Raw genomic sequence first — 19,374 nt, forward strand, 5'->3', positions numbered from 1 at the left:
TTGTCGATACCAGTTATCACTGCCCTTGCGGATACAGGAAGTTTCTGTAACCAAAAGTCTTTAATTAATTGTTTGTCGGTAGTAACGCCTGTGCGTTGTAGTTGCGTGAGCATGTGACTTGGTTTGCTGTCACCTAGCTAGATACCCGATGTTAGCTGCTCAAGGCGCGCGATTGGCGATACTGAAAATTTATTTAAAATTGCTTGGCGTAATGTTTCGTACTTATCCTTGTTTGGTGGGTTTCGTACTATGTCGTATGCTTGCTCGTGCAACCGTTCATCCATGTACATCACAGCTATGTTAAACTTTGTACTGTCTCGTTGTTCCTGGTTCAATTTCCCGAAGTTGTTTATTCGAAAAAATGCTTCTAGTCGGGTGAACCATGACTCGATTCCTTGTAGCGAAAATGCGTTGAGTTGTGGAATTTGTACGCGAGCGGCAAAGCTGTTAACGGCTGCGTTGTCAGTGGTTTGGCTACCTGATGTGGTTGATGTATCCTTATTGTCAGGGACGGCACCGTTGAGGTTTTCTTGGGTATTTGGCAATTCACGAAAACGGAAATGGAATATGGTTTGTAATATGTAGGACCACCGCGATTAGTAGTCTGTTCGCGGATAATGCGACGTCGTAGTTGTAAATAGGTGATGCAGTCGACACGAGTAGTGCCGTGTCTCGTCAGTGGTGGCCGGTTGCGTTGTACGCGCGTTTAATTGCTAGCACAAATATAGACTTGCTGATGGGTCGTGTGACACGTTGCGAGGCTGTGCTTGTCCCAACCTACTCACTTGCAAGCGCAGATTGGTGGATGTAACCTGATTTAGTTCCAGTACCAGCGCAGGGAGCACGTTTTTTTTTTTTTGTCTAGTTGCGGTTTTGTTCTTCCTTACCATGTACTTCTGTTGCGGATGTTGTTCTGCTATCGGGGTCACCAGTTTGTAGGCGTTGTTATATTGTATTAACAATATTTATTAAAAAGATATATTAACGCTTAAACTACAAATAAATGTCTATGGTTTAATTAAAATGCCTTTTTGCGTTGAATTTTTGCACACCAGTCGGTCCGGATCCACAGTCGGCAGAAGAGAGAGCACGGCCAACAAACGATAGGCGCAAGGTTGCATTTTAGCTTGCTATAAAATAGCGCCTTTGGCGTTGCCACAACTTAGTTGCTGGAGTATGAATACGCGCCATATATTTTATTTGTTAATGTAAACAACGTGCTGCTGATGTGTGGTATTGCCACTCAACCAGAATGGAATAAATATTGAGGTAATTATCCAGTTGGACTTTCAACCCCCAAAATTTTTTGTTAATAACTTTTGATCGGGTAGAAAAACTTAATTTCCGGATTCTTGTTATTGGGGACCAGACACGTCTAATGTTACCCCCTTTCCAAAATTTTGAAAGCCCACCTAGATAATTACGGATTGTAACCCCCACTTCCTTCTCCTTTCTGTATTGCCATAAAAAGAAGCCGAAGTATTTCTGCGCAGAACTTCTTTCTGAATAGGGGGCCTTCGGCCGCACTTAGGGATTATAGCCCTCACAAAGTAGAATTCTCTTTCTGTGTTGCGAAGAAAAGGCGCTGAACACTTTTTACAGAGAACACCTTTCTGCGTAGGTTAATAACTTTTGATCGGGTAAAAAAAGTTAGTTTCCGCTGGTACCCCCTTTTCAAAATTTGGCCAATTTTTGGGGGTTGAAAGCCCTCCTAGATAATTACCCAACACAATAGACCACACCACAACTACGACAGACCACATAACAGACACAACCGCACCACCACCCACACTCCGCCGCCAACAACTCTTAGTTCCTCCCACAATCTGCACGGTATGTCAGACCAGGATATTCCGTAATGTGACATCAGTCAAGTGCAACACCTGCCTTGGCTGGTGCCCCTTTAGGGCATGTTCAGGTCTGCGCACCACGCGAGATTGGACGAAGAACTTCGAGGGCCCCTGTTGCGCTGCTCGGTCGCAAACCCCAATTGCGACGCCAGCCACTACCACCACAGGGTGGCAACCTCCACAGCAGCGCACAAAGCCAATGGCGGCAAGGCTACACACATCCCTCACACCCCGCATAACTACACGTCTGCCGAACCACATGGAACTCCTTCAGTTCAACTGTAACGGACTTCAGAGCAAGATCGAGGAGATAACCGTCTTCATGGGGGAAGGCATGGTATATTGTATGAACCAAAAATACAAGATCACACCTTCTTAGTAGCCCGTTATAATCGCTTTTAGGAAAAAAGTTCGGACTTTGACATTAGCCGTTTATTTACATTTGTTCGTTGTTTACAATTTGGTGGTGGCTTTTTACTGCAATTTTCTTAATTTTCGCTTGTGACAACGTGTGCACACAAGGTAAATAATAATTATATTGACAGCTGCGGTCCAAGAGACAAAGTTGCATAGCAATTCAACATTGTTGAATTGTGCCGGTACAAAGTGCACCGTCGAGATCGCGAGCGAGATAATGGTAGTGGCTTAGCGTTCATCACTCACCACATCGTGCAGTATCGTCTTATTGCAGCGCACGTCGACCGCAGGGATACCACCCTAGAATGTCAGGGCATTGCTATCCGGTCAGGCGATGTTGAGCCGAAATATTTAATGTATATATACCCCCTGTCTCTTCCTGCCCGTCAGGATATCACCCTGACATAGGTGCGCTTCTCAGAGGTGAAAACCGATTTTAATGCGCACCACGATCTTTGGCATTCAAGCCTGTCAAACGATCATAGGGGAACAGACTTGGCTGAGCAGATAGACGATTCGACATTCTGCACAATGAACGACGACGCACCCACTAGGATTATAGGCAGCTGCTGCAGCTCGCCAGACATAACGACACCAGCGTATCATGGCGACCTATGCTGACTTTGATCGATCGATAAACCAACCGACTTTGCTTCCACGGAACACCAGACCTATATCAACTTTTCTAAAGCTGATGGCTTCGCGGAATTCACTGAGAGCACCTTCGCTGCGCTCCCCACACCAACCGACGTCCACCTTGGTGAACGTAAGTTCCGCAGGGTTGTGACTGCTGCTGCGGCTCGCTTCGTACCGGCAGGATGCGTTACGGACCCACGTCAAAATTTCCCCGCTGAAGCGGCTCCCGTATCAGGGATCTCAACGCGGAGATTTGGCAACTAGTGAACGTACATAACCTGTAACTAGGGTTCAATCGATACCACTAAGGTATCACTGTAATGAGTACTTGTACTCAAAAGGCTGAAAGTATCGATACCTACTCAGTATCGGCAAAGTATCGAGTACTTGAATTGTTTTCATCTTCTCTTTCGAGAGATACTTCCCTTTTTTGTTGTAAAAGGTCGTATGATTACGTCTTATCATGGTTTAAAACATTGTATGTCAAAATCAAATAAGAAGCCCATAAAGTTGCAGGTATAGAAAACGTATATATTTAAGTTATTTAGTAAGAATACAAAATAATTATTAATTAATATTTGTGGTACATTGCCAAAGAACAGTATTGGTTATAATTTTTTCAGTCATATGAGTGTATAGGTCACCCAATATGGATAAATTTCGGATTTTTATTTTTGTTTTTTATTTTCAAATTAGTTTTATTCACTTTTTTTTAATAAGTAATATAGTTCATTCCATAACAAAAACCTTGTTAATCCAAGTTTAAAACTTTGTACAAAAATTAAAAGCAAATCAACAAAGTTTCATCAAAGAACGTATATAATAAGAAGGGACAACTTGTCCCTTCTCTTTTGCGCTAGTACGTTTTCATCAAAATTCCACTTTATTCTGAATAAAAAGTGTTTAAATTTTGGTGAAACTTTGATTTTCTTTTAAGTTTTGTACAAAATTTGAAACTTGGATTTACATGGTTTTTGTCATAGAATGGAAATGGACCATATTTTTTATAAAAAAGTAACTAAAAGTAATTTGAAAATAAAAATTAAAATCCGACACTTATCCATAAGATCACCCCTATAAGTATACAGCGCACTGCATCATTTACAAACTATTTATGAAAAAAAAAATTGTATTGTTTCTTTTGGTACATTTCTGAGGAACACAAAGAAGGTTATATATGAAAATTGAAGGTAATTTTCTGTTTTATTTAAATCAAGTATTCAATTGTAATTTTTTTGGTTAAAATATTTTTTATAAGAAAAAATTGGTATTTTTCCCTTTTAAGTGTTTTTCTCAAATGTTTATATCACAGCGCACGGCAGTATGCGCGAGTGACGAAAGCAGCCGCAGTAGCATGCTGAAATGGCTCGCTTATATATACAGTAGATTTGGAAGTTTTTATCCAGACCTCCAATCGACATGTTTGAGGTATCGTTGGAAAGGTCTTGCGGAGTGTATTAAGAAAATGTATTCCAGCTTCATAAACGATTAACCGGATTCTTAAAAATTAGGCTAAAGTGTTGCGAACAAAAAACTTTTTTTTTTTGCTTTTGCCGGTTTAAGGGGGTAGGTGGGTACATTCGACATATTTCCAACCTTTCCAATGATACCTTATGTATTGAGTTCCGGCTACTAGTTAGAAAGATATAGAGCTCAAATGGTTTTGGTTCGTGTCTCCACTTCGAGATGCTTTGCGATGTGTTTAGCGTCTGTACGTACCTTCATTTAATTTTTTTCAAACTTTCAGGAATTAAAGTATAAAACAAACTAAGAAGGGTTTATTCCAGGATATTTCGATTCGTATGCCTTTGTGGGCATGGCTGGTGCCTGAAATTCGAAGAGAAACAACACTACTCACTACTCATTCCATACCATTGATGTGGATGTCAGTAGAAGGGCCTTAAAACAAGCTATATAACGCTGTCTTTTGCGTTTATGAAATATAAATATGTCAACATTATCGCCTGAAAACTAAAAATCGGGCTGCTGGAAATATAGATTTCGAGGATTTTCTCAAAAACTGGTCAGTCGATTTTATTCTAAGTTTCCTCAAGTCTAGCTTTCATTTATTATATAGCTTATATCTGGGAAAACTCTTGTTGTGGAGATATTTCAATTCAAATTGAAAAAAGTCGCTCCAAGTAGCGACAAATGGTTAAAAATTAACATATTCGTCTATTTGGTTTCTTTAAGTTATCAACATAACATATACCCAATTATCCGCAAAAAACTGTCCAATCATTGATTGTTACCTAAATCGAAATTCCCTGCATATCAGGGGGAATTTCCCTCGATTTGACTTCCCTGCACGCGATACATAATTTGTAGGCTGTGTATGTCGCTTTCTGATTCTTGTAGAAATCCATTTTTTATTTCTGCTGGTTTCTTTGTTTTCATATACATAAGTATATATCATGTAGGTACGCATTCAGTGTGAATGCTATGATATCGTGGGCGGGATATTTGGTGAACCGAGCTAGCGTTGTTGTGATGTAAGTACATGTGCTATCACTTCGTAGATATCCTGGAAACCCCAAATTGTGTGTATTTTAGAGATTTTTTGCATCGCTTGCCGAAATTGTAAATTCTTTTCCTTATTTTAATTGTAGGTATATACACAGTATGCAACTATACCCGCCTTTAACCTAACTGGGAAGACGCATACATTCTTACCTACATTTGTAGATACATATGCATGAATGCATTTAGTTGACTTTATGTGCCGCTACTAATTGTAGGGGTATTCACGATACGGTGCATACTGTCTAGCATGGTGCATAGATAGCATAAATAGCATGATTGTTGTTGTATTATGTGTCCAGACACTAACAAAATTGGCCAATCATGTTTTTTATGCACCATGCTAGACAGTATGCACCGGATCGTGAATACCCCTTCTGTATAAATTTCCACTGAGCAAAAATGCATGAGTACAAAAGGCGAGTGCAGCACCGTACTCGCGATAGAAGTAAAACTTCTTAACAAAACAAATGTGTGCAGCGCAGAGAATGAGTCGAATACAGTTGCTTATTCTACCTAATGTTGGTACCAAGTTGCCACGTTTTTATCATTTTTCACATTTAATATTTTTTTTAGTTTTTAATTTTATCTCTGCTCTGGTTTTAATTTTTTCTCTGCTGGATTGCTCATTCTTTGTCGCTTTATGGCCTTATTCATAAAAAATAAAGTAACTTTAAAAAAGGTTTATAAACTGAAAAATGTATGAAAACTTCACTTTGTAAAGCTCTTTAAACCTACTTTATTTTTTGTGAATAATTATTCTGTATTCGAAAAATTAAATGCTTCAATGGAATTGAATTCAATGTTAAATATTTGAATAAATCATTTAGATTTAGATAGTGTTTTTAGCAATTTATTTGAGAAAAATAAAACATTTGTATTTTTGTTTTGATTTTCGTTGATTTTAAATTTGCTATCCTAAAATAATTGATGTCAAATAAAACACCTCTTTGAGGTAAAATTTTCGAGTGACGAAAGCTGAACTAGAAACATAAAATTGATGATATCAATTTCGGGACGAAAATTAGACAATTTTTTTTTTAACTGCCCTGGAAACTGACGGAAAACATTGACAAATACGGAAAATAGTTTTATTTATTCGGAACGTTGCCAAAGTCACTATTTTTTATTTTGTGTTTCTAAGAGTAGGCAGAACTTTGCAGCGTTCCGAATAAATAAAAATATTTCCCGCCAGTTTCCAGGGCGGTTAAAAAAATTTTTCTAATTTTCGTCCCGAAATTGATACCATAATATTTGTGTTTCTAGTTCAGCTTTCGTCACTCGAAAATTTTACCTCAAAGAGGTGTTTTATTTAATGCGAAGTATACAAATATGCATATCAGAAAAAAGGGGGTTTAATCGCCTTTACAACGGCACCAATTGTTTAAAAAGCGAATGTTAATTTTCTTGGGTGGGCTTTAGTAGTCAGCCGCACCTTGTGTTTTAAGAAAACCAGGTGGAATTAACAAATGAAACTTGGTCAGGATGTTAAGGGAGGTATCCTCTAAAACATGTATAACTAAAAAATATATAAATAATATCATTGTTTATAAGTTATTTGTTGTTAAAATTTCTTAAGTCGTTCCACCTGGTTTCCTTAACAAAAAAGCATTTGTTCATACTTTTATATATATAAATGCACATAACACTGTACTTAATACTTTACACACTTTTATTTTATTTTATCTTGTATATAAATCACTTTAATTAAACTTTTATCGACTTGTAAATTACATTGAATTTCACGCATATTTACAATAACACATGGTTGCAAACTGACACATAACATGTATTGCCATATTGTACAAAACAATACATACAAAGAAGGCAATGATTAAAAAGGAATACAGGGGAAATCAATACAAAAGAAAATGTTCAGCTCCTTCTTCGCAAAACAGAAAGGAGAATTCTATTGCCTGAGGGTTATAATCCCTAAGTGCGGCCGAAGGCCGCCTACGCAGAAAGGTGTTTTCTGCAAAAGGTGTTCAGCTCCTTTTCTTCGCAAAACAGAAAGGAGAATTCTATTGCCTGAGGGTTATAATCCCTAAGTGCGGCCGAAGGCCGCCTACGCAGAAAGGTGTTCTCTGCAAAAGGTGTTCAGCTCCTTTTCTTCGCAAAACAGAAAGGAGAATTCTACTGCCTGAGGGTTATAATCCCTAAGTGCGGCCGAAGGCCGCCTACGCAGAAAGGTGTTCTCTGCAAAAGTGTTCAGCTCCTTTTCTTCGCAAAACAGAAAGGAGAATTCTACTGCCTGAGGGTTATAATCCCTAAGTGCGGCCGAAGGCCGCCTACGCCGAAAGGTGTTCTCTGCAAAATGTGTTCAGCCCCCCCTTCTTCGGCAACACAGAAATAATAATTCTACTAAGTAAAAATTCCGAATTAAAAATCCGCTTTTATTATTCAAAATTCCAGTCTGGTAGCACTAAGTTGTATGTTATTTTGCTATCTTATTCATCGTTTATATGAAAACTTTAACAATAAATTATATAAGAACTATAGGGTTGCTAGAAAAAAGGGGGGTAGTTTTGAAATCAGCGGGTCCTATTCTACCCCCCTCAAACCCCCTTTTTCTAGAATTTGCCGTCCGTTTACTAAAATTTTCCCTTTTTTTTTATAAAAAAAAGTTTTTTTTTCCTTTAAATGTGGTTTTTCTCAAATGTTTATATACGAAGTATACAACTATGCATTTCAGAGAGAGCGGCTTTACAGCGATACCAATTTTTTTAAAAACGATTAGTATTTTTTGTCTAAAATACTCTTTTTATAAAAAAGTATTTTTTCCTTAAATGTTTTTTTTTTTAATTATATACGAAGTATACAAATATGCACATCAAAAGAAAGCGGGCTTCATCGTCTTTATAACCATACTAACTTTTTAAAAATCGGTCAGTAACTTTTTGTTTAAAACTTTTTTTTACAAAAAAGCGTATTTTTTCCTTTAAATGTGTTTTTTTCGAATCTTTATATACGAAGCATGCAAATATGCATATCAGAACAAAGCGGATTTAATCGTCTTTACAACGATACCAATTTTTTAAAAAACTTAATAATATTTTGTATAAAATATTTTTTTTATAAAAAACGGTATTTTATTTAATTTAAAAGTGTTTTTTCTAAAATTGTTATATACGAAGTATACAAATATGCGTATCGAAAGAAAGGGGGTTTAATCACCTTTACAACGATATAAATTCAGTTCAAAATTATTTGCAATATAAGGAATTACATTTTTCGAAGTCCTGAACTTTGACCCCAGATAGCACCTGTAATATAAGTTTGCACAAAAAAAGTTATATACCATTTAAATAAGAGCAAAAGGAGGACTACGTCTATATTTTTAGGTTTTTAGTTATTTACATGCAATAATTAAATATAAATTTTTACCAAAGGTCCTATTTCGAACTTCGAAGGCCCATATCTCGATTTCGAAGGCCAACTTCTAAAAACGGAGAAATCACTGTTTTACCTATGACTCAAGCTCTTAAAAAAATTGGTTTGGTCCAATACCCAGAAAAAAAGTTTATTTTGCCGTACGTAATTGCATTTACTATTTTGATAATACTAATTAGTGCTATTGTTTAAAGTCGAAGTGATCTAACGAATATGTGTAATGAAATAATTTAGTTAAACGTAAACCATATTAAACGTAAAAACACATATATTTAGAATCTTCAATTTTTTTTTTTTTTTTTTTTACTATATTTGTACAATAAATAAATATTCTACAAATACATTACGATTCGCAGCACTGGCGACGAAGGCCCTCAGCTGTCCTTTGCATCTTATTCGAATGAGATTATATGTGTCTTTGCATATTGCTTTATACTATTATGTGTTATATTCGTCTGAGCAGGTCTACCTCTCTGAGAAAATTATATATTAGTTGTACATTTCTATAGGTTGGGTTTTTGAGTAACTCGATGGGGTCGGCAGAGTTCAGGATGGCTTGTCGGGGTGTAGTGATTGTTGGACATCGTAAAATATGTGTTAGCGAAGATGGTTCCTCGCAGAATGGGCAATTTTCGATGGGGCTTCGTTGTAGTAAATAGGAGTGGGTAATAATTGTATGCCCAAGACGCAGGCGGGTGAAGGGTCTTAACGCACGTAGTGGTATATTTGGATCGTAGACCATCATCTTTCTGCATGGGTTGATTGCTGAGTAGTGATGGACGTACATTCCCCAATCGTCGATTAGTGACTTCAGTCTTAGCCTGGTAGCTTCAGCTCGAATGTCTTGCTTAGATACGGAGTCATACATAAGTGAGGGAGTGATGGCGATGTTCTTGGCTGCGGCATCAGCGTGTTCATTTCCCGAAATTCCAACATGCCCGGGGATCCACATAAGTTTTATTTTGTTAGGGCAGTGTAGTAGTATGTTGCGGATGTTAACTATTGCGTTTTGAGTGTTGGATGGTGATTCGACGGCGTTGATGCACGATTGACTGTCTGTACAAATGACGAATTTGCCTTTATTCATCTTGGCATAGATGACTGCTTCGAGTACAGCGGTGGTTTCCGCCGTGAACACCGAGCAAATAGAATGAAGTATACCGTGTTTGATTATGTTCCCGCAATGTGATACTACTGCAAAGGAGGTGTTGTTTTCAGTCTTGGACCCATCAGTGTATACGAATTTCCAACCAAGGTTTTGATATTTTTCTTTTTCCGCAGCGAAGAGATTTGTATACTTCTCCTTTGGAGTACTTGCTTTGGGAAGAAGCAGAGCTTTGATGATTGACTTGGCGTTGTTTATCAACCAATGCGGGTGTGCTTCTATAGCTTGAGGCTTTTTATTGATGGGTATCTGAAGATCCTTTGCAAATTCTAAAGATTTTAGCATTGCCGATTTGCACCTGGGCTGCCGTTTTCTTGTTAATATTTTTTGGACATTTTCGGAAAGAATGGAGTTAGAGGTGTACAGCAGTTTTGGTAGGAGTCGGCGTGTAGTGTCGGTTGTTCTGTCTGAAATTGTTGGTAAGCCTGTTTCAGCGTACAAGTTTTTCAGTGGGGTTGTAGGGAAGGCTCTGATACTCCTGCGCATTGCGGCGTGGTACGGTGCTGACAGCTTGTTGAGTGTAGCTTTTGGGCTTTTACCGTAAATAGGAAGGGCGTAATCAATTTTGGATAGGATTAGCGCTTTTGTAATGTTTATTAGGGTGGTAGGGTGTACGAAGCTTTTCTTTGATGCAAGGTATTTGATTATGTTTAGACTATTTGAAATGCGCTCTCTTAGTTGAGTACAGTGTGGCTTGAAGTTGTATTTGGAGTCTAAAATCAGTCCAAGAACTTTGAGTTCTTGTACCGAACTTATAGTATCATTGGAAACGCCGGGACAATTCTGCTTCCGGCAAATATGTAAAATTTTGGTTTTTCCAGTAGCAATTGTGGTGCCAGAGACCAGAGACCATGAATTTATTTTCGAAAGTATGCTATCAAAAGTTTCCTCTACAAACGTGATGTCAGAGTTATGCGTGTAAAAAACTACGTCGTCGGCATAGAGTTGACATTCTAAGCTACTTATGTTTTTTGTAAGTTGAGTGATCTCGTCGAATGCTATTATGAATAGGCAAGCAGATAGTGGTGATCCCTGTGGGGTACCATTATCAAGTGGATACGTAGAGGAAAGATACCCGTTTACTTTTACCACACATTTCCTGTTTTTGAGAAAGCTTTTAATAAATTTCTTGATTTTTGGGCCGATTTTCCATTTCTCTAGTTGCCTTAAGATAATGTGGGCGCCGATACGGTCAAACGCTTTTTGAAAATCGGCGAAAAGTACCGAAAAGTGGTTTTTGGACGAGAGGGCTTCTGAAATTAGGTGGTCGAGATGAACTAATGCGTCTATAGTACAGCAACCTTTTCTATAAGCTACTTGATTGGGACTTATACGTTTCGTGATGTTCGCATACCACATAAGTCTAGAGGCTACGATTTTTTCCATTACTTTTCCAAAGCAAGGGATGAGAGAGATGGGTCTATAATTGTTTGCGTCTCCAGCGGGCTTGTTTGGTTTTAATATGGGAACTATGCACGCAGTTTTCCAATGTTGTGGGTAGTGTCCTTGGTCGAGAATAAGGTTGTAAAGGTTAAGCAATCGATGTTTTACCTCGATGGGTAGTTTTTGGATGATGGGGTATGACACCTTGTCAAGCCCTGGTGTTTTACCTTTAACCGATGAGAGTGCGAATTGGAGTTCAGCTAAGTTTATTTTTGCTTCGATTTGCTTGGCGTGTGTCGAGAGCTGTTGATTTGTCAAAGGATCTTCTTGCAGGTATTGCGCTTTGAGTTGGCGGAAAGTATCTGTAAAGTTTGAATCGGAGGAAGCAGACGAAAAGGAAGAAGCGAAATAGTTGGCAATTCCCAGCGGTGTGGTTATCGTTCCGTTAGGAGAGTTAATGCTGGATAGATAAGATTGCTTTTGAAAGCCAGTGAGCTTCTTAATGTCACTCCAAACGTCACTTGGGTTTGATGTGGGACAGATTTTCGATGTGATCTTTCCAAAGCTTTGTTTTTTAGCCGTTTTTACAGCTCTCTTGAATAGGGCATTAGCTCTTTTATATGCTAAAAGATTGTGTTCAGAGCGGGAGCGTTTGTAATTCTGCCATTCACGCTGTTTCTGCAGACGAAGGGTGGATAAATTGGCATTCCACCAGGGGATCCTTTTTTTGTAATAGCACCGTGTGGTTTGCGGAATAGTAAAGTGGGCGGCGGTGCGAACAATTCTTAGAATTTTTGCTGCTTCTTGGTGAATGTTGTTTGTCGAAGGCGTGTTTCGGCAAAGTTGGAGGCACCGGGCAGTAAAATTGTCCCAGTCCGCGGCTTCTGTCTTGAATTTGCTGATGTGCTTATACTGAATATGATTTCCGTAAGAAATGATACTTGTTAGGATCGGGAAGTGATCACTTCCATGCAAGGAGTCTACTACACGCCAGGTGCATTGCGGTGCTAGGGCAGCAGAACAGAAGGTGAGGTCGATGCAGGTGAAGGTGTTGTGGGTTGAGAAATGCGTGGCGGTGCCGTCATTTAGACAAATTAGATTAGAAGCCAGTAACATATCTTCAACTATTGTCCCTCTTTGATTGGAGTGGGTATCGCCCCAGATTGTGCTCCGTGCGTTGAAGTCCCCTCCTATGATGCAGTTTGTGTTAACCTGTCTTAGCAAGCGCATTAGTTCAGCGGCTGTGAAAACTTGCGTTGGGGGGATGTAGATACAAATGACAGCGAATTTTTGTGTTGTGCTTATCTCTATTGCTACCGCGGAAAAATCGGAACATATGGGTATTACTCTGTGTGGTATATTTCTCTTAACTAGAATAGCGTTTCCTTGTTTCTTGTTGGTTATTTGCATGTGATTGTGGAAGTAGCCTGCATAATTTTTGGGTGTATAGGTAGGCTGATTGTAGGGTATGTGAGTTTCATTTAGGAGTAGAATAGAGGGGGAGAAGGAGTTGATGATGATTTCTAGTTGGTGGTAGTTGTTCGTGTACCCATTCATGTTCCATTGTAGAATTGACGTCATATTACTTGAAAAGTTTTAAATGGTTTGTGTTTATGTTGAATATTCTTTCTGTGCTAGTGCTTATGTTTTTGCTGGGAAAGTGTGTTTTTATAAGTTTCGGGGGTAATGAGGACATTTAATTCGGGATACTTGGCATATATTTGGCTGCACGGTGACATTTCGATGTCACTAACTGTAGGGGATGCACAAGGAGTCCGAAGGATTCGATCCGTTGAAGGGACGCTGTTTTTGGATGTGGATGCGTGGTTGTTCTTATGCGAAAGTTTTGGAGAAGAAGTTGTTGGTTTGGAGTTGCTTTTGGCTGTTGATGCTGTTAATGCTGTTTGGCTAGTTTTGGTAGTTTCCTTAATGGTTGAAGAGCTCAATTTGCTATTCGTTGTATGCGTGTTTGCTGGGTTATTGCTAGTGAGTTGTTGCTTGTTGTTTACGTCGGAAGATTTATTGAATTGTGTGTTTGTTTGCTTTAACGGTGTCATCGTCTCATTGTTCTGCGCGTTGGTCGGTATTGTCGATGTTATGTTTGCGTGGCTGGCAATCATCTGTGCCATGGTTGGTGTTGTTTTTTTATTATAATGCTGAATGGTATATGCCGTTGGGTTGCTGTTGTATAATTTCCATGCTTGCCGAGCTGTGCACCTATGTTGAATTTTGGCTTTGTTGACCGCTTTATGCTTAAGGAACGTAGGACAAGCAGAGTCAAACGAGGTGTGGGTTTCGTTGGTACAGTTTACACAGTAGCTACGTGTGCGTAAGTCATGCGGAGGGGGAAAAGCGCACGTTCTGCATACTTCTGAGTTGCGACACCATTTTTTGGTATGTCCTAGTTTCTGGCAAATATTACATCGCATGGGATTTGGTATATATTCCTGTACTTTGACTCTCTCCCAGCCTATCTTTAGGTAATCAGGTCTACGTATGAGATCAAATGTTACAATTGCAGCACCAGTTGGTATCAGCTTTTCATCGGTTTTCTTCATGATTTTTCTTATGCTGATTACTTTCTCGGAGGCTAATTCTTTTGTTAGTTCTTCTTCAGATATGTCTACGATGTTTCTTGAGAAAATCCTACCTTGAGTGGAATTCAGTCCAACATGGGCTGTGATTTTTACTGGAACACAGTCAACGCGCATGGCTTTTAGAAATGTCTGTGCAGCCTTCAGATTGTTTGCCTTGAGAAGGAGATCGCCGGATTTTAGCGGGGTTACTTCTGTATAGTCACGGGATATGGCTTTGAGACCCTTCTCGATTTGGAAAACGTTGTAGGAAGCAATCGGTCGGTTTTGTTCTGCAGAATTGGCTATTGCGGTGATTACCAGAAAACGTGGTATATGGTCATCATTTTGGTGGGTCTCTGGGAGTAGAGGAAAGTCAGTCGATCGCAATCTTTTGTTTTTGAAAATCGGTGTGTCGAGGTAATGATCAGGGTCCAGGTCCATAAACCTGTTGGTGTTGGGGGGGGGTCGACCCCGTTCATATTTGAGAGTGTGCGCACTTTCAGTGCTTAACAACTGAACTGGTTTGTAAAATTGTTGTATTAGTTTATTGTTTTTTGAACTTTTGTTGGAGTGCGTTTACGCGAAAAGTTAGGAGTGTGCAGAGCTTCGCTTTGCACGACAAAAAAAAAGAAAACTAACACAAAGGCTGCGAGCAAAAGTAATAATTAAGAAATCGCGACGGTCAACGTTGGTGTTTACGCGGCGATTGCCTGAATGATACTGTTACCGATTATTTTTGCCAACCTTAACACACATAATAAACCATAGTCTCACCACGTCCTGTTTTCCCGATGCCTGGAAGATTGCTACTGTGCTTCCAAAAATAAATCCGCATCCAGCACTAGTGATTTCCGACCCATCAGCATACTACCAGCCTTGTCTAAAGTTTTCGGATCTTTGTAATCTGATCAAATCTCTTCCCACATCGGTAAATTCGACCTTATATCCCCATTTCAATCCGGATTCAGACCCCATTACAGCTGCTCTACTGCAATAGTAAAGATACTTGATGACATTAGAATACTGTTCGACAAGAGCCACTTAACACTACTATGCTTGCTGGACTTCTCTAAAGCCTTTGATTCAGTTAGCCATGAACTACTGTGCTTTAAATTAAAAAACTTTTTTGGGTTTAGAGAGTCAGCAGTAAAACTGATGCGTAGCTATCTGAAAGAGAGGTCTCAGCGTGTCAAGGTTGGATCTCAAATATCTGAACAAAGGCCTTTGTTCACGGGTGTCCCACAAGGGTCAATCTTAGGACCACTACTATTTAGTTTGTTCGTTAATGATATTTTTCCTACTTCTATGCACGCCAACATGCATGCCTATGCGGACGATGTCCAGCTCTATATGTCAGGTCCTCTGGAGGACAGCTAATTTGTGCGCAAGCTTCAACAGAGAACTGATGTCAATAAGGTCCTGGGCACAGTTAAATGGTCTTCGTCTTAATTGTGACAAGTGTTTTGTTTTACCTATTTGTAAGAAACGTCTTAACCTAGCAACTATTCCATCGTTACACATTGGTGGCAAACCAATTAAACTTGTGTCAAAAGTAACTAACCTTGGGTTTATTATCAACACTGGCCTTACCTGCATTGACCATGTGAATTCAACTGTAGGCAAAGTCTATAATACTTTAAGGAATTTACGAATGTCTGCTCCATTTACACCGATAGAAATCAGACGTAAACTCGCAATCCAACTTATGATGCCAATTATCTGTTATTCTGAGGTAGTCTACAGCAGGTTAGATTCCCAATCAGCTCACAAAATAGATGTAGTATTTAACCAGATCACGCGCTATGTGTTTGGGCTAGCAAAATATGAACATATTTCCTCTTGAAGAACGCGCCTACTTGGCTGCGAAATTTCTGAATATCTTAAAGCTAGAAATTGTGTATTCCTCTTTCGTCTCATGACAGATAAGGCACCCAAATATCATATGAAAAATTAACGTTCCCCAAATCCACTCGAGTAAAGGACTTGACTGTTCCTACCTACAATTATCTCAGCTCTGCACGGCTATTCTTTGTCAATGCTATCCGCATCTGGAACTCTATTCCATCCCATATTCGCAGTAGTTTAAACGAAAGCAACTCTAAAAATGTTCTGTATGCATATTTCCGTTAGCTTCACTTCAGTCCCTGTGATGTGCTCTCTATGTACTTGTTTAATTAAGTCTTATTTTAAGTATATGTCATGGAATTGTAGACCTCACTTAAAAATACTACTCTGTTAATTATATTATGTTACTTTTATTTAGTCTTAAGTAATTTTTGCTCTTTTAGTTATATGTATGTACTGTTATGAATTTTTTGTTGCGCTATAAAAGATCATTCTTTTGATCTTATTGTGCTAATGATTTTATTAATAAATGAAATGAAATGAAAATGAAATGAAATGAAATAAATCCACTCGGAAGTTTACCATTGCCTGCCGAGGGGCGACCGCTGTTAAGAAAAAAACATTTTTTCCACATTTTTTTTGCGATGTTGCTTTGGAGTGGAAGCGCGCACTGCTTACTACTACCCCACAACGGGACAGGGATTACGATCTGTTTGTAAAGAAGACATTTCAGCTACACCTGCTGAAATTGTTTTTGGCAAAAATTTACGTTTGCCTGTTGAACTTGTTGTTTCATCAACGGAGATTTTTTTTCTAGCTGAGATTTAAGTTAGTTTACGTGAACATTTTCGAAATGTTAACTTAAATTTAAACTATTTATCATCAAAATTCTAACACTTGTGTTTATATTCCAACGGATCTTCAACCCTCTAAATTTGTTTCAATTTACTTGTTTTGTTAATACCTTTAATTTTTAATAGGGATGTGCCACATAGAAATTTTGCCGGACAAGCGGATTCCGGATACCATGTAAAAAATAAGATCCGGATTCCGATATCCAATCGGATATCTGGTAGAGTGTTAAATTGGTAAATAGAGGAGATACATCATAGACAAAAGATAAGCAACAACGTACGCCGCTAAGCAAAAACGCGTGGTTCATGTATTTTTATTAAAAAGGCGATGAAAATCAAACTATTATGTACCGACTCGCTTCCCGTATCGTCCCGTAATGCTTCGTTGTTGCGATATTTTGTGACCCACATTTCATAACTCGGTTTTCTCTGATATCAATAAAGCTTAAAACTGGGTTGATGGTGAACTAATTCGCAAATATAAATCAGTTAGCATGGAGAAACCAGTTGAATCATGTGAAAAATGCCCAACTCTAGTGAAAGCTTCTATTGAAGATCGAGATCACCAGGATATGTGGCAATGCTTTGGAGAAATCGCCCAAACGGCTCTGATGCTGTTTACAGTTTTCGTATTGATGTGGATAGCCAAACAATGGATAGACAAGGCAGCGACCATACAAGAAAAAAGGCAGCGATCTCTGAGCACCATCCTCCTCAGTGAACCCAGAAAGAGTGTTTAGTGCGTCGGGTAGCATTTATGTGCTTCTTTTCCTAATGAAAACTATAAAAATGTTTGACTTTAATTACTAATTAGATGCTATTAGATTTGATTATAAAAATAGAATTCTGAACTAGATTTTTTAATTTAATCTTCTATAATCGAAATCCGGAAATCCGGTCGGATTTTAGCCAGTATCCGGCCGGATAGTCGGATAACTGAAAAACGGGCACATCCCTAATTTTAAATTTATTTTATTGTATTTTACTCATTTGAAATGTAAATTTTATTTTTCAAAAATTTACATTATTCAGAAAGCTTTATAAAAGAACATACATAAATATATTCAGAGCTCAACTTTAATTATTTCTAATAAATTATTGAAACTATATTGTACGAAATATTCAGAAATCTACGTGAATTATGTAATTTATGTGCCATTTAGCGGTATAAAAACTGCAAACGGCTCAAAAGTAAAATAAAACTACTATGAAGTTTACGTAAACACCGAATTAAAAAAATATATTTTCATCAGTTAAATGTGCTTTATAAGCATATATGTACAAATAAACATATTGCACAAAAGCATATATGTATGTACTTTCATCTCACACGTAAGCTACTATTTTTCCAAGTAAATTTGCAAAGAAGCAACGCGGTGGCCCTGCTAAGGGAGCGGTGCGAGAGAGACAATTGTCAGTTTATCCAACCTGTAATTATTGAAACATGGGTTTTGTTCAAGAAGACATCATTCAAAACGGGGCTACCGAATTTGCAAAATTTTAAACTAAGAAAGACTGGTATATATATATATATATGTATTGTATGTTCCTTACGTTTTTATATATGCTTATTTTGTTAAATGGCCCATCAAGCCGATTGACGGACCTTCATCTGCCTCGGGAGACGCGAACTACACTAGCACAACTTCGCTCCGGCTACTGCAGCAGGTTAAACTCCTGTGTAGATTGAATGAGGATGTGCCAAATGAGTGTCCGGCATGCGGAGAGACCCCACATGACTCGAAACATCTCTTCGCATGCCCGGAAAACCCGACAACCCTAACGGCCTTGTCCCTGTGGACCAACCCCGCAGAAGCTGCACGCTTCCTAGGGCTGCCGTTAGTGGAACTTGACGACAACGACTGAGATACCAACCGACCAGGGCGGGGTTGTTGTAACCTCTACAACAACAGCAACAACTATTTGTAAGCATTCCCAGGTTCGTATGCATTGCTGAATATAATTAACTATGAAAAAGCATATGTGAAGTTCAGAATGAAACATTTCAACAATTTCAAAATATGTAGTACCATCTAAACTGGTAAATCTACAAAACAGTGTTTTCTAGCCTAAAATGAAGGGTCGCGACCTCTAAATAATTTTTAAAAAATCTATAAAAATTGGCAATAATATTTCCCATATAAAGGAAGGAAATTAGGGGAATGACCTTGTAATTTCAAAACGAAAAATTCGTTGGGCACCCTAATGTACATTAGAGTGGCTCTTGACTCCATACAATTTATTTTTTAGTTTTTTGAGGTGCTACCCCCTAAAATGGTTACATATAAGGAGAAAATATTTCTCATTTAATATTGACTCAATTGACCCAGATTAGCCCGTGTCACAAACGTGCTGAAATTATGAACCATGCAACTTGGTTCTGTGCGTTATCTTCTACTTACTCGCACATGTAAAAAGTCCTAAATATACATATTTTAAAGGCACAAAATCCAACTTATTTTCCATTTATTTATTAATGATGGTGTGAATAGAAATAATTTGGTTTTGCATCATGCTATGTTTTATACAATAGTAACCGTGCAAAGGCCGCTAATATGGTGGCTAGCCAAAGGCAGCACTGACGCAAAATGATACTGTCGTTAGCGCAACTTCGACACGTTTGTAGCACCGGTTATGGTCTGATTATGCATACTTCGCATAACTTCGCACAACCATTTGTACCAGTGCAATAAAAATATAACTTAAGAAAATGTGAAGCAAAATTTAAGCTCAACAGA

Source organism: Rhagoletis pomonella, unplaced genomic scaffold, assembly GCF_013731165.1.
Source record: "Rhagoletis pomonella isolate Grant_MI unplaced genomic scaffold, Rhpom_1.0 Rhpom_scaffold_00014, whole genome shotgun sequence".
Classification (NCBI taxonomy): domain Eukaryota; kingdom Metazoa; phylum Arthropoda; class Insecta; order Diptera; family Tephritidae; genus Rhagoletis; species Rhagoletis pomonella.